The 15,452-nt window shown below is 37.6% G+C and overlaps 1 protein-coding gene across 1 annotated transcript in view; it reads left to right on the top strand.

The window, feature by feature from the left end:
- LOC110365678 (uncharacterized) overlaps positions 1-14,038 on the top strand; it is a 191,933-nt gene extending 177,895 nt beyond the window's left edge. Inside the window, exons 13-16 of the mRNA XM_065058307.1 lie at positions 2,516-2,577; positions 3,321-3,359; positions 11,240-11,343; positions 12,219-14,038. The gene's annotated coding sequence lies outside the window, so the exon portion shown is untranslated. The remainder of the gene's footprint in view (positions 1-2,515; positions 2,578-3,320; positions 3,360-11,239; positions 11,344-12,218) is intronic.
- The last annotated feature ends 1,414 nt before the right edge of the window (positions 14,039-15,452 follow it).

Genomic DNA, 15,452 nt, shown 5'->3' with positions numbered 1-15,452 from the left:
GTCCCTGTGCTCTTTTCAGAAGTGCAGCATGATCATTTATCTACAAAACACTAGAGCTCAGATGAAGAGCTGAAGGTCTGGTCTGAAAGCCAGTGCCTTCAGACAACACCTGGTACATCACTGAAGTGTTTGTATTATTATACAGCTCCAATCTCAGCGTGTTATTCATGTCTTCCTGATTCGCAGATCATTGAGGCCAAATTGCAACCTGTTGAACCATATTTTAACTCTGATCTTTGCATGCAGAATGGTCCATGAACAGAAAAAAAAATCAGAAAATGAAGCAATAACCTGTAATCTCCATTTCTTCATCAGCTCCTTGAATTTCCTTGTATCAGCGTCAGTTAATTTCACAGAGAGTATGTGAAGTAAAGGTTTTGTGTTACATTTGTGTCACCTAACAGCTGGTCTTGTGCAACACAGCAAGAACACAAGGAACAGGACACATGGTGTGTTGCTCTGCAGATAGAAACGCTCTGCTGAGTGTACTGTCCTCAGGACGCACATCCTGCAAAACGCATCAGAGACCCAGAGATTCAGGAAGCCATTTTTACACACTCAGGGTGCTCTGGAGATGGCTGACAACACCTCTTCTCAAGGACACCACATATTGATTGGAAATTAAGAGCACATGGAACCTTTCACCAATAAAATCTTGCACACATGTCCTGAAGAGGGACATTTTGACCTGGCAGCCATCCTTGGCAGCATTATGGTTAGGTATATATTGTGCTCCTAAACCATTCTGAAGGGCCCTTCTCCTGTGAGTGGTGCAGCTGGGAGCTCTTCATCCACTGCAGGTCTTCTGAGAGCTCCTGAGCACCACGGGTCCTTCATGTCCTCACCATCCTTTGGCACAAGTGGGGAAGAGTACCCTGAAAGGCTCTTCACAATCCAGGGTACTGATTTTTCTTGGTGCCTAAGATCTCCATTGCAAGGGCAAAAAATAAATTTTAGCTATGAGCAAGCTGAAATGCAAACAGCTTTCTCATACTGGGAGTATAAGAAAACTCTATAACATTTTTTCCCACTCTTTCTTAGCTCAGGTGGCCTGCCTTCAGAATACAAATCTTCAGTTACAACATCATTATGAAGAGAGAAAAAAAACAAGGATTTAGGGTGTTCAAATGCATAAATCCACACTGTGTTGTAACAAACCCATTCAGGGCACAGGTAGATTATGCTTTCCAGCTAGGCAAAATAAAATGAAATGCAAAACACCTCATCAGCTTTTGTGTTTAATTTAATTTAAAAAACAAAACAAAAAAAACTCTCTGCAGAATCATGCATGGCTGTTTTAATAACGCTGGACGCGCTGTTAGTTGAAGGACACAGTTTCTTGGATGAAGTACTGGAAATTATTTTAGTATTTCAGCAAGAATAACTAACAGTGATGAGTAACTTCCTGGACAATAAGTGCATTGGGCAATGCACATTGTTCCTCAACCTGATAAACTTTTAGCAGGGAACTTCCCTTCTCTGGGCTTGCTGCTCTGTCCGGGGTTTTCACCTCTTCAGAACAGGCAGATCTAGAGACTCAAATGTTGAGCAAGCAGTACCACCAGGGCAGTGTTTTTAATGTGAAAAGCAGTTAAATAAATGGAATGTCATTAAGACATATGACTGTTTTGGAGATGATGCCAGCAGTATAACAGAACGTTACCTTAAAATATTACTTGCTATACATTTATTTTTAATGCATATGAAATTATGGAAACAAACCACTTTAACTAGCTGAAGACATGGAGTCTCTTTGCACATGCTATTTCAAATCCCAGTAGTATTTCAGCCTCTTGGAGCTGTCTCTTGAACTGTCAAAGGGGGATCTGGACAATATCTCAGTGTCTCTGACAGTTAAATCCTTAAGTGACATGTATATATGCTTAAGGAATAGGTCAGCTTGCAGACGGCTATGTCCTGATCTTAATAAACGAAAAAAAGATGAAACAGATTGGTGATTAGAATACTGCTGCGAAACCCTTTAACCTCAGTTGACTGGGTTTGTTCCAAGATTCAGTGCTCACTTAAACATTCTATGAAAAACAGTGATGTGGCCAAATATTCCTGTCATATTCTTCAGCATTTTTTTTTATAATTCTTTGTTCTGTGACTGTTTAGTTCAATGCATTCAGCATTCAGTTTCAAAACTGCTGTACTATTTCTGCTGCAGCAGACAGAAATCCAAAGACACTCTAACTTAATAAAAGGCCTTGTTTTTCTTGGTTTGTGTCTATAGCGAACTTTTCAAATTCAGAAAGGATAATTTTTTAATGCAATTGGACATATGTTAAGGCATAGTTGGCTTTCACTTGATAGTAACTATGCACATAGTAGGCCTCTTCTGGATCTTGTGCCCATTCTCCTCACCTACCACCTCTTTATTTTTTGTTCTGAATGTTCCATATAATTAGAGGCTCATGTCAGAGTCACAATGTTATTAATGAACCAGACAAATTATTTTTTTCATTTTTTTTTTTTTTTTTTTAATTCTAGCTGTTTCTGCATTCTTCTCCAGGTGAAAAGAAGATCATCCCTTTCTCTGGAAATCATCACCCTTTAACTGCTAGCAATGCACAGGTCTAAGACAAAATATCTGCAAAGTATTGATTAACCAGTATGGGACAGTGGGAGCTGGAAGAATCACTGAAGAAATCGTTTTTGAATATTAGAGTCCTTAGACCTGCTTCTTTGGGTTGATATGTCTCTGTTCTGAAGAGGGAAAGTCATTGGGCTGCTTGGTTTTCACAGTATGAGTAACATTAAACAGTGACTTTTTTTGCTTTCTTAGCAAATTTTGAAAAATGGTTTGTAAACAGGGTAATACAGACAATGGGGCAGAATCTGTTGCAAATCATCACTTTCATTCTCAGTCAAAGTTCTTTATTTCTCAATTTTGTGGTATCCTAGATGTATCCCCCATGGAGACCACAATGATGAGATAATTATTTCTGTTTTCACCCAAGAAATTTGGTGTCTTTCTTTGAGGGGGAACTGAAATGCTTGGTAAGCACAAACTTCCCAGATATCCAAGGACAAGAGTCAAATTGCTCAAGCTGTTTGTTTTTACACAGCTGCAAGGAAGACCAGTTTCAGAGAAGGACAATTAAAATTATTGTATGACAGGTAATTTATTATTGCATTGTAATTAAATGCAACATCATAACCTGGAAACAACACTATAAACTAGATAGTACTGGATGGAAGAGCGGGGATTCTTATTTTCAGCCTAGACAACTAATGTTCCCCAGGTATCAGATTCCTATGAGATGCCAAATGAAGTAACATGTTAATTCATAATCATCTGTTCTCTATTTTTCCAGGAAGTTCAAAATAGCTGCACAGGGATATTTGAGAGTCAGGTGGGTACAACTTCAACATTTTACAAACACCTAAGGTTGTTTTGCCTTGTCTATAATAACAGTTGTTAAAGGAAAAGAATTGTTCCACACTACCATCTTCTGCAAGAATCTTTCTAGAGGCAATTTCAGCAACCAGGGAAACCTCAGGAAAGAATGTACAATTAATGTTGATGCATTTTTTCACTCACTGAATTTGAATCACCTCAAACAATGTGACTGACATGCATACATACATACATACATACATACAGTTAAGCTTCAAGTTTTCCTATGTTTTGACCAAATGAGGTCCTGCAGAAGGTATCTCACAGCTTGCAATCCATATACATAATTTGTAACAGCAAAATGCTTTCTGTGTTCTGCTACAACTGGTAGAGAAATTTATTTTGAGTAGGAATTTAATGAAGAATAACAATTAGCTAGAGGTGAAATCCACAGGAGGAACTTAATTATACTTTGATTCACCAGACTCCAGTTAGGTACCAAGGCTGTGTGAGGAGAGTTGGGCACATAAGTATATGCTTTGCAGAGTCTGACGTAGTGCCTGGAAAGGCACTGAAGCCAGGCAGCTGGAAACACTGAGCATAAAATTCCAGATTTCCCTAGAGTTATATTGTATTCATACCCCTCACCTATGTTGGGGTGGGACATAAAAGAGAAAATCAAGCAAAGAAATGTGTGAATGTGACTTTAAAGCAAGGCTTACTTGGAAGGAGGATGCTAGAGGTCTCCTCCCTGCTTGGTTTACCATAAAATAGTGAACTATTAATCAAAGCAGTCCGAAATACTAATCTGTCCCTTTTCAGGCAAGTTCCCTATCCTCAGGGCCAACAGCTTCACAAGTATTTAACTATTTCATTCAAAATGGAATCTCTTCCACAAAAGTATTGTGACGTGTCTCTCATCCCAGATTTCCCGAAGGCGCCCTCCAGAAATTTCTGGAGACAAATTTTAAACCAGAATTCTCAAAGCAATGATCTAACCGCTGAGGTGCTGCACAAAAGCATGAAAGCAAGAACACAAGCCAGTGTCCTAAGAACAGTCAAAACCTTCATGAATCTTCAGCTCTAGAATTTTCATGACACACATGGCTGACTGAAACATGGGGACCACAGTCCCAAAGACTCCACCGAGACTTGTTGTGGAACAGAATTTTGAATAGAGATTGTTTTAGCTCTACTTCCTTTCTGGGGGGTTGGTGGGGTTTGTTGGTTGGTTGTTACTGTTAAACCATTTTTGGTTTTAGCTATTGTTAAACTAGCTCTCAGCCATCATTTTGTTTTCTTCTCAGAACTTTGTTATTGCAGATGATTAGTATCAGATTCATGAGTGAGGTCATAATTTCCAGAATTTTTCACCTCCTGTAATTATGTTGTTTAGTTTTTGACTTGTTATCTACAAAATCCTCCTGGTTTTGCAAACATTCTGCAAAATTTAAAAAAATAGTAAAGCAATTGAGGATGAGATTTCTGAGGGACTTCTTCCAGTCATCTTACAGAAAAAGACAGAAGCCTTCCTTTGGAAACCACTAGTGGAATTGTTTTTATCCAGGACATTCCCAGCAAGTATTTGTCTATGTTGTGTTTTAATAACTCCTCCTGGAAGAAACTCCACAACCTGTCCAGGATCTTGCCAGAGTGATGGAGAGACTGGAAAAGATGAACTCTTAGAGGAGTCTGATTTCCAGAAGATACATGCTCAGGCTTCTATAAAAATCACAGGCTTCTTTTCTTTTTTAGGTTCCCCCTCAGCTAGCCAGTGGTGTCACAGAATCATTGGTTTCCAAAATCACATCTGTAAAAGAAGTCCATGAAACAAAGAATTTGCTATTGAGTTAGACTGCATAGGCTACAGATGGAAAAAAACCTCATATAAGCAACAAGTCACAAGCAGGTGAACTGAGGGTTTGTAGTTAGCAATCAGTTTGTTCATTCCTCTGATTTCTCTCTGCAGTTTCTGGCTTTTGTTGGGGCCTGAGGGCCGGGGTGGAACAAGTTCTCCCTTTCTGGGCCTTCTCAACCATTCTTTTGTGGTTTTATGGAAGTACAAAAGTATATTTTCAGAAAGAGACCAAAGAAAAATTCACAGCAAAATGAGAACAGATGAAAATATTGAGACCTGAGTGGCAGTAGGACATGGGACATTTCTTTTTATTATTATTGGACACTGAAGAAGCATAATGAAGACAAGAAACCTTAACTTTAATTTCCATATGTCATCTAACATCATAGTAATTGTGCTGCCATTGCTAACCACTGTTTAACCTTACTACCAGCTACTCTTTGGCAGTAGAGCAGGCACTCAATGCACTAACAGAGGAGGTGGTTAGAAGAAGTACAGAGAAGTACAGAGAGTTCCAGGCCTCACCACCCTGGCCAGAGAGGAAAGGGAACTACTCCAAGAACTGGTTCCCTGCTGGTTTCACATGGAAAAAAAAAAAAAAAAAGAGATATTTTCTGGGAGTAGGACATTCTCCTGGGACTGGAAAGCAGCAGCAGCTCCGGGTTTACAAAGCAATAAAAAGGACTGAGAATTGTCTGCTTTCTAAATGTAAACAATATAAAATAAGTAACTGACACAAAGTAAGTAACTGGCCCAAAAGGAAGTGTGTGAAAAGACAGAAAGGGACTAGGAGTTCTGAAAAAAATGGAAAAAAAAAAGTACTGTAGGCTTCAGTGTGTTGTACCAAGCTTTATATAAAATAAAAGACTTGCATCTAACACAGAAGTCGAAAAGATGAATAGAAAGGGATTGCTAGAGTGCCTGATTTGAATAATGAGAAAGATAAAGATTACCTGGTATCATTTTAGGTGGTGCCCCTGTTGTTACAGCAAAGATGCTGTTGTGTGAAAACATGTAAGTCCAGTATTTTTGCATGAACCATTATCATCCTGGGTAATTTCCTTTTCAGATCTCAAAAATATCAGTGGAGTTACCTCATGTATTCTTTTTTCTCTCCATAGACCACTACAGCCAAAAAAACAAACTACTCTAAGTTATGAGTACCAAGCCAAAGTTTCAGTAGCTGCCTTTTTTTTCTTTAACATTTTTATATGGCATCTTCTGGTATATGTAAGGTGCTGCAGACTGTTGTCCAGCTGGAAATTCGCTCTTCTCAGCCAAAATAGAACAGCTAAGTTACTTTGTGGTAGCACGAATGAGTGTCTGTGAATTTCATGGGCTGGTGACTGGGGCATCTTGCCAGGCACAAACAGCTTGGGAGGGAAGAACACTATCTGTAGGAAGCATAACATAAATTACTTTATTGTTGCTTAAGGCCTCATTTTTTTGAGGACAAAAGTTGTTAACATTGAATTTTGTTACTGCTCTTGCAGTTCAGTGCAGCACCTATTGTCTCCTTCATGGTATTGGAAGATATGTAGGGTAAATTAAATGTAAGGTTTTGTGTAATGTTTCTTTCAATGACAGGTGCTGAAGTTGGAGAAGATGAGTCAACTGGAGTTTATGTGTAATAGTGCAAAAGTTTGCTTTCTCAAGGTCTGATCTACCAAAAAAAGATCCAAGAAGTTTCAATTATTAACACTATTAAATAGCATCAAGTTCCTAATATTCAAAATGGGAGTTTCCAGATAAAAAGGAATGTCGAACAAAGGAAAACAACAAATTTCCCTGCTACTCTGTAAAATTGAAGCAGAAAAGCCATTTTGGGTTGCCTAAACAATTGTAGGAACCAAATAGTCTGGAAAATTTCATTTCATGTCTGACAAAGTTAGACAAAAAGTTCCTGTGATCCAAAGTGCTAAATCTTCAAGTAGTGCTTTTTTTATATGCCAGAATTACAAATGAAGAAAATTTCTGAGTGAAAAATAGTTTCCTTTACACACATACCCCTGCACACCCCACCACCAAAAAAAAATAAGAAGAAGACAAAGCATTTTTATCTGGTTAATATTAATATTTGGGTTTTGTATTAACAGTAAGGTAAAAAAGAAATGAACTCATGAAATGTTTCAGATCACCATGCTCTACATTTACTCTCAGAAATAAAAAAAACCCAAACACATCAGCTAAAAATATTTTTCTGGGTCTACTGAAGAATACAGCCTGTCAGATCCAGCAGATCACTTGATCATATAGTTAATTTGAAACCTGCTGATTTCATTAGGCTTTACAATTAATCAGAGTGATTCTTAAAGCTACCACTTCATACAAAACTAAACTTTCCTAGTGAATACATATTTCAGACACATTAATTCCTTTTTTCCTCTATTAAAAAAAAATCTAACTTCCTTGCTACACTTGCAAGGAATTCTTTTCTACAGAAAATAGAACTGTGATTTTAAAGTTAAACTTTGTTTCAAAAATGGGGGGGAAATGAAATGCTTTTGCTAAAGAAATATCTCAAATGTTTCATTCAAGAATCTGGCATTGTAAATAATTTTGAAGTATTTTTTCTTGGGTGATTTCAAATGAGTGATTCCCAGTGGGTTCTCTGAGAACGAACTGTCTTATTTCAAGCCTTCTTAATTTTAGAATTTCTTATCCCTAGTAAACTGTGTAAATTATTTTCTTGAAAGGTTTTTTTCAAAATAGTACCGTTAAACAAAGACCAGCAAGTTTCCTTCTCAATCCTTCACATCTTTCCTGCTAGCTGCAAGCAGTAGTTTCTTGGGTGTACAAAACACAAAGTGTGTTGCAGTCTTCCTTGAGCAACATAAGCCCTACTTAAACAGGCACTGAATATGCTGACAGCACTAAAACTAAAAAAATAATAAACCAATCATTCAGCAGTAGCTTAAATCTTAATACAGCTGCCCAGAGGGTACAAAAAGAACTGTTTTTACAGTAAAATTAGTAACTTAAAATACTTTATGCCTCAAGAAGGAACAAGAAATATATGTATAAAGTCACCCTCTTTTGTCATTGTTTAGCTTCATCTGCTTCTGACCCCCATGGCATAATATTATATTCCAGGAAAACGGCTGTTTTCACTCTTTCCACTTGCTCCAGTATTCCCATACTTCTGATATTTTGTTTCCACTGATGCAAGAAAGACAGTAAAAAAATATAATAAATAAAGTAAAAGAGGAAAAAAACAATTACTCACATCTAAAATTATACAGGCGGCAAGGAGTTAACAATTAAACAAGAAATGCACAGCCTCAGCTGTCCAGCATCAAACTCTTACCTCCAGGCTGCAGGGCCATTTGTAAGAGGGAAAAAGAAAGCCTCCTGCACCCCTCTGGGATTGCCAAGAGGAAAATAGTTGTTTTGACACATGTGCTGCAAATTCCTCCTATCCACAGAACACTACATAGACTGTCAGTCAGGCTGTGTCTCCTCTTTGGGTCTCACCCCAGGCTTTTCTTTAGGACTGCCATGAGCACTACAAGGAAGAAGTCCCTTTGGATCTTTGGTTCAGAGAGATCATGGCACACTGACCTTAACTTGCTTTTGGGAAGGAGTTGGTAGCTGCTGCTGTTTGGAGACTAGTTGCTCTTTATTTCAGTTAGAATGAAATCACTTATAGTCGAAAAGCTATCAAAAGCTCTCTATCAGCCTCAAAGAACAAAAAATAGGTAAGTAAAACTGTGAGTTAATTCCTGTGCCTCCACCTTCTCTACAGAAAAACAAACAAAAAACAATACTAAAGAAAGAATCAGGCTATAAAAAAGCATAAGAAAATTAAACACAGAGAGAAGGAAAGTATTTTCTTTGACTTCTGGATTCTGCAGATTAGAGGAGCATTCCACATTTTAAAAAATTTTCCTGCAATCACAGAAGCTAGAGATTTGCTTTGCTGTTTTAAGGAGAACTGAGATCTTGACCATTATCTCCCAAAAACACCATCATGAGACTCAGGTGAAATAGAGCCAGAGTCACATGCTTGGTAAATAACCCTTCTTCAGACAAATGGAAACTCCCAACATCCCTATTGAGGAGAGACACAGAAGTCTGTGTGAGCTGTGGTCTGACTGGGGAATTTGGACACAAGTAGTGTGTCCTGTACTTACATATGGGTTAATCAGAAGCCTGTTTGGGAATTTGTAGTTTAAAAAAAAACCCTAATTCATATAACATTCAACTTAACAGAGATGAAAGAAGATGAGAAAGTGAAAGCTACACGTCTGCTGTCAGGGAACATCATATTCCTGGGCAGATTACTAAAACATGATGAATTAGGATGTTTGTTTTTAGTTTAGCTTCTTGTACTCGAGGAACAAAATGATCGAAGTGCTCTCTCTGAAGATATTGGGCTTTCTAAAGCCTATGTTGACACGTAGCATACCTGGAAGAAGGTTACAGTTACATGAAGTAGCCCCCGTGGATGTAGAGGTATTTCAGTATGTAATCCAGTGTCTGGGGAATTTTCCTCCATGGACAAGGGGATTGGGGGTGGCTTTCTCAAACGGGTCTGATTGTTATTGAAATAAGGCAGCACCATACCTCCATGGCTGTAGAAGTGTTATTATTTCAGCTGAAAAAAAAAAAAAATTAAAACAATCCCCCATGTTAGAGTTACACAGACAAAGCCATATTTTGTGGATTGGCCTTACTCAAAGGAAGCAGGGCTGACAACATTTTACAAACCAGAAATCTTTTCTTTGGAATTTTTTCTTGGATTGATTTTTGTTTTGGAACTTTTCTAAACACTATTTAACTTCAAAAATATTCTGACCAAGCTGTACCGTATGACATGCTATAAACACAGAATCTACAAGAGCTGCTTTCATTCTCTTCTAAAAGTCAGGCGCTTTTATTTAGTGAGGCAGGCTTACAGATGTTTTGATGGATCTAATGCTAGGAAAAAAAAGATTTGACAATGTGAGCCATGGTAAATTCTAAATAGGCTTTCTGTATGTACCACTAATATGTAAAGCCTTGAGTTCTCACATGGCATTGAGGTATTGCTGTGCTAACAGAAAGTAAACTCTGGTTTACAAACTGCTCAGAATTGTGAGTTAGGTCAGCGGGTGTCCCCTGAGGGTGTAAAAAAAACTATGAAGCAGTAACTAATCATAGAACAGAATTAGAACAAGGATCTATTTTCCATAAAGCCCCAGAGGAATTTTTACAGTCTCATCAGTTTGTGGGGTGTCAAACAGGGCAGCTCTGTTGTGGTTAGCAAACATTAGCGTGTCCTCTTCATAATCCCATCCACACATAAAGTAGAAGGGGCCCCATGTCAAAAATCTTCCAGATAATGCCTCTGTTGACTCTGCAGATGTGGGTTTGCTCACTTCTGAGGTGCTGTCCTCCTCTTAACCTGCTGGTTAAGTGCAGCAGTACCCAAACGTCTTTGCCCAAACTGTGTCCTAAGGTACAATCTCAACTCCAGAAGCCAAGGAGCGAGTGGGAAACGCAGCAGGCCCCCTTTCCCCTTGGAAGCCTTTTCTCACATGAGAATTTGTGCTGTGTACCTTGAGTCTTTTTTTTAATGTGTGGCATGCGTGGGAGCACTGTCAGCCCTGTCAGCAGCCTCCCCAGGTTACAGCACAGCGATAAATAGCTGCAGAGCATCCTCTGCATTTACTTGAACCAGAGCTATTTACAGAGCCAAGATACTTTCTGAAAACAATAAGCCCCATGGAAAACCTTACTTTTCTGCCCCTTGTGAATTATTTCCATAGTTAGTGTCTATCAATCATCCACCTGTTCTATTCGGAGGTTAAGAAGGGCGGCTGGGTAGGCGGTATTACGTTGTTTGGTTTTGTGGCATTATAAAGTTTTCATCATGAATCCACTATGTTTTTATTTTTAGAGAGGTGTAAAAATTGTGTCAGCTTACTATTTTCTTCAGCTCTTTATTCCCATCACCTAGGAAGCTTCTAATGCTATTTTGATCCAAATTCTTTTTGCAGACCATTTTGGCTATTGTCACCATACCTTACTGTTAATACACCCTTCTCTTTTTGTAGGGTTATCACACGGAAGAAATTCCAGTGGCCAAATTAAAAGAATACAAAATAAAACCATACAGCCAACCTTCAGTTGCTAGTACAGTGTTTCTCAGGAATGCAGGGTAAATAATTTTATATCTTTTTAGCATATTTTAAACAGTTTTCATGGTAGTGCTGTTTTGTCTCTCTAAAACTGGATAACCAGTTTCCCTCAAATTGAAAATGCCAGAAAGTTGGAATAAAATAAAAATCTACTTAATGAAAAAATATTAAATCTTTGCTGTTGAGTCTCTACAGGAGTTTAAACTCATCTATTGCATGCACATATATTTTTCCTCTGTAATAGCACACTATGCACAGATATGAAACCATCAGATGTCAACCATTGTTCTGGACATTGTATTGCCTGATTTGTACAGGGCATCATGATACAGAAGTATTTGAACTAGCTAGCTCCACACCTAGAAACATTTTGGCAGGGACAGCAAAGCACTGTACTAAAGTTAATTATAGCATTTGAAAAGCTGCAAGAGCTTTCTCCCACTTCAAGGGAGACATGCTGGAGGAACTCAATCAGAGGGAAGCGGCCTTCAATACATATGAATTGTTCTGCTTTGAGAAGGAAGTCCATGTTCACACAGCCTCCTTACATCCCGTATCTGTGGATGATCTCATTTTATCTCCATGTGACTCCCAAAGATATAATCCTGGCTGTGTTAAAAAACATGGAAATTTTGTGGGTGAAAATTTGGAGAAAATGGGACTAATGGAGTTTCTTGTCCCTTCCTCAGTCAAACAGTCCCTGTCATCACTTCTCCTCATACATAAATTTAATTTAAATTCTACTCACTGCAGTGTTACAATAAAGACACAATGTTATCCCACCAGATTTTCATTATTATATAAACAAAAATATTTTGGGAAAAAAAGTCAAAAGTAGATTTTATCTCTGTACTTCTTGATTATGAGGTTTCACTCTTTTCATTTCATTTTTCAGGCAGAAGTTATTCCTGGTTTTCTTTAGAATCTGGAATCTCGGATCATGAGTGTGAATAATCTTTTATCATCTCAGGTTAAGACAGTTTATCAGCTACTGCATCTGCCACTTCTTTAGCCACCGTTTCAAGGACCAGTTATGTATCCCACATCATGTCAGAGGAATTTATGAAAGGAGGAGCAAAGAAAAGAATAATGCCACATCTTGAGGGAAAGAAGACGTGTCTGAAAGGCTGGATTTAGTTTTGAAATGGCAGCTGCTTGGAACTGTTGACAGATTGGAAGTGTTGGAAATTGTCCCAGGCCAGATGAATTAGTGATCTGAGTTCAGGTGAAGTGGTCAAAGGTGCTTTATAAATGCCATTTCCACATAGCTATCACCACTACATAGTAGTATAGGTAACAGTTATTTTTACAACATATAATTGAGTTATTTTGGGTAAGTCCCACGTAGGTCAGGGGTATGTACTTTTTTATCATCTTCCTCCTTTTTTTGTTGCAGCAGTTGCAGTAATTTGAGACCTTTCTACTACTATTCCTAATTGAATTAGGACGGGCTGAAGGCAAGATATCTGGAGAGGGGTCGTAGAGAAATACCTCTTTTAGCCAAGAAATCAATTTCAATCTTTTTCCCTCTATTTCCTGTGACCTGAGTACATTGATCAGATTCATGGTCGTGTTGTAAGGAATTTTCCAAGGAACATAAATGAATCAATTAAACAAGAACTGGAAAGGGCGGAAAACAAGAACTTTCATCTATTCATGAGAATTTGATATTTTCACTTCTTGCACCCTTTTCTGCTGCATTTGATTTATATTATCATGTATGTTTCCAGAGAACACATAAATTTTAATTTAATTTTAAATAGAAATAATGGAAAATGGAAATAGCTTTCTCCCTCCATGCATACATGACATTAAATATATAATTTAGTCAACTGAATATAGTATAGAAATAAAAATAACTGAAGACAGGTATTTTTTTAACAGCCTGCTTGGATTGAACCAATACCCCTCCAATATCTTGTGGGATAACTGAAAAGACATGTTTTGTCCTATGGTGTCCCTCCACTCTCTGATGGTCTGAAGTACATCTCAGAAGTACAAGTCAGAGCTTCTGACAGGACTCCAGTACTGTGTGTCAAGTCATGATTCAGTTCGCTCTCTGGTTTGATACTGAACATAGCAGTTAGTTAGTTTATTCACCAGCAAATAGTGAAGATTCCTCTCTCTGATCCCGAACTATCAATTGGCAAAACACAGTAGTTTTCCCAGTAAGCTCTACCTAGGTCCAGTGTGCTAGAAAGAAAAATGACACCGTTCAAAGTGTGAGGCACAATGCCGAGAAAATCAAAATGTTGCTATACATTTTGTTTGCATCAGACCACTTCAAAGTCAGGCATCTGTAATGTAGCAATGTTCTGGGAAGAGCTCATGCATCTGCTGCTGAACTGAGAGTAACTGTGTTTTCACACAGCTGTAATGAACATCTTAGAAAACTTAATTATATGCCTCAAACTTTTTATTTCTGTATGTTTGTTGTTTTTTTTTTTTCTCAGCTCAATTTGAAAATAGTACAGAAAATGTTCTGTTTGTCATTCCAGAATTCAATTTCAAACCACATGTCAGCAGGAAGGCTGTAGATTTCAGGAATATGCCCTCCCTTGCTTTCACTACACAGGTGACAAAAATGCTTAAAACATCAGCCATTGTTGTCCTGAATCACTGAAGAATGCCAAATAATCTGTGATGTAACAATTGCTATAGCAACCATTTACTTTGGTTCAAAACTGAAATAAAGAATTGACACATCATATTTCACATGCTAGACAAGGCTGTTTTGACACAATGTAGTAATATTAATTTATTCTACGGAAACTGAGCAATATTCAAGCTGGTGCCTATTATATAGACTACTTAAGGCTGAGAATAATTTTGAAAATGTGATATTTAAAGTATATTAGTTAGCTTCTTTTTAACTGTTATTAAATACTAAACATAATTAAGCTGAATTAATCTAATTAGACTTCCAACTGACAAGGGTTTCCAGTTGACTGAAGTTTTGCAAGGCCCATTTTGTACATGCCAGTAAACATTAACCTTTTCTTTGAGCAGCTGACCCTTAAAAAGATGCCCCACTAAGAGATCATATCATATACAACATAGTCTAACCATAATCCTGACTGCTGAAAGGTCAAGAATTTCCATCATCTTTCAATGTTAGTAATAACTTAGGGAGATTTTTCTCTGAGTTTTGCAAGCAAAACCATGTTTGGTGAGCTTCCTCTTCTTTGTTTCTATTTTCTGAACCTTGAATTATTAATTGCCTATACAGTAAAGCTGAAGGAAGTCCAAGAAGAAATTCTGCACTTCAGCCAGGATTTAACTTCTTCCATATGGAATGATATTCTCAAACAGAGCTAAAGTCTATGCTATTCAGTGGGAATATTGTTCAGTTACGAACAGCAGAATTTGCCTATATGTGTATAGAGATATATATATACACACACCCATATACATCATATGTATACATATCTATATGTATACATACATCTATATGTATGCATGTATATAGTCTATATTCTAAAAGTCTGTGTAAAAGTCTGTTCTAAAGAAGTGTTAAACATTGAAATCACCATTTATTTTGCTTACCATCAGGTGACTCAAAATTCTCCCACAAATGGAAATTTTAATTGATTTTTATGGTTAAACTCTCAAATCCCTTTTTAGGTCAAATAGAGCTTGTGTTCTAATTGGAAAAGCCAAGTCAATGGGACCAGGAGCACTATGAAGGGGTGTTTTCAAGGCACAAGATTAACAGCTTGCATAATTACCTGAAAGGCTAGACTTTGTCTAAGCAGAGGTTTCAGGAACTAATGTGTTTCAAACATGAAAACATATCCAGATAAGGAAATATGATATGTATTCCATACAGAACACTGAGTTGGGCAGCAGAAGCAGGGGAGTGTCTTGCTGGCTCTCTGGTTTTTGTTTGGTTGGTTGGTTTGGGTTGGGGGAGGACGTTGTTTGTTTTGTTTTGTTTATCTAATGAATGTCATCTTGCTCTCCTGTACCTCGATTTCCCAATCCATTTTTATCTTCCTTGTTTACTTAGGATGTCTTTCTGTCAGGGTAAAGATTATTTTTATTTATTTGTTTGAACAGCATGCAGCACTTACATCCCAGTGAATACCTGTGTGCACTCTGATAATTATATTCTAAAATTCTTACACAA

Source organism: Columba livia, chromosome 3, assembly GCF_036013475.1.
Source record: "Columba livia isolate bColLiv1 breed racing homer chromosome 3, bColLiv1.pat.W.v2, whole genome shotgun sequence".
In the NCBI taxonomy this organism is placed as follows: domain Eukaryota; kingdom Metazoa; phylum Chordata; class Aves; order Columbiformes; family Columbidae; genus Columba; species Columba livia.
Note: the sequence above shows the minus strand (reverse complement) of the source record. Positions and strands in the feature narration are given on the sequence as shown.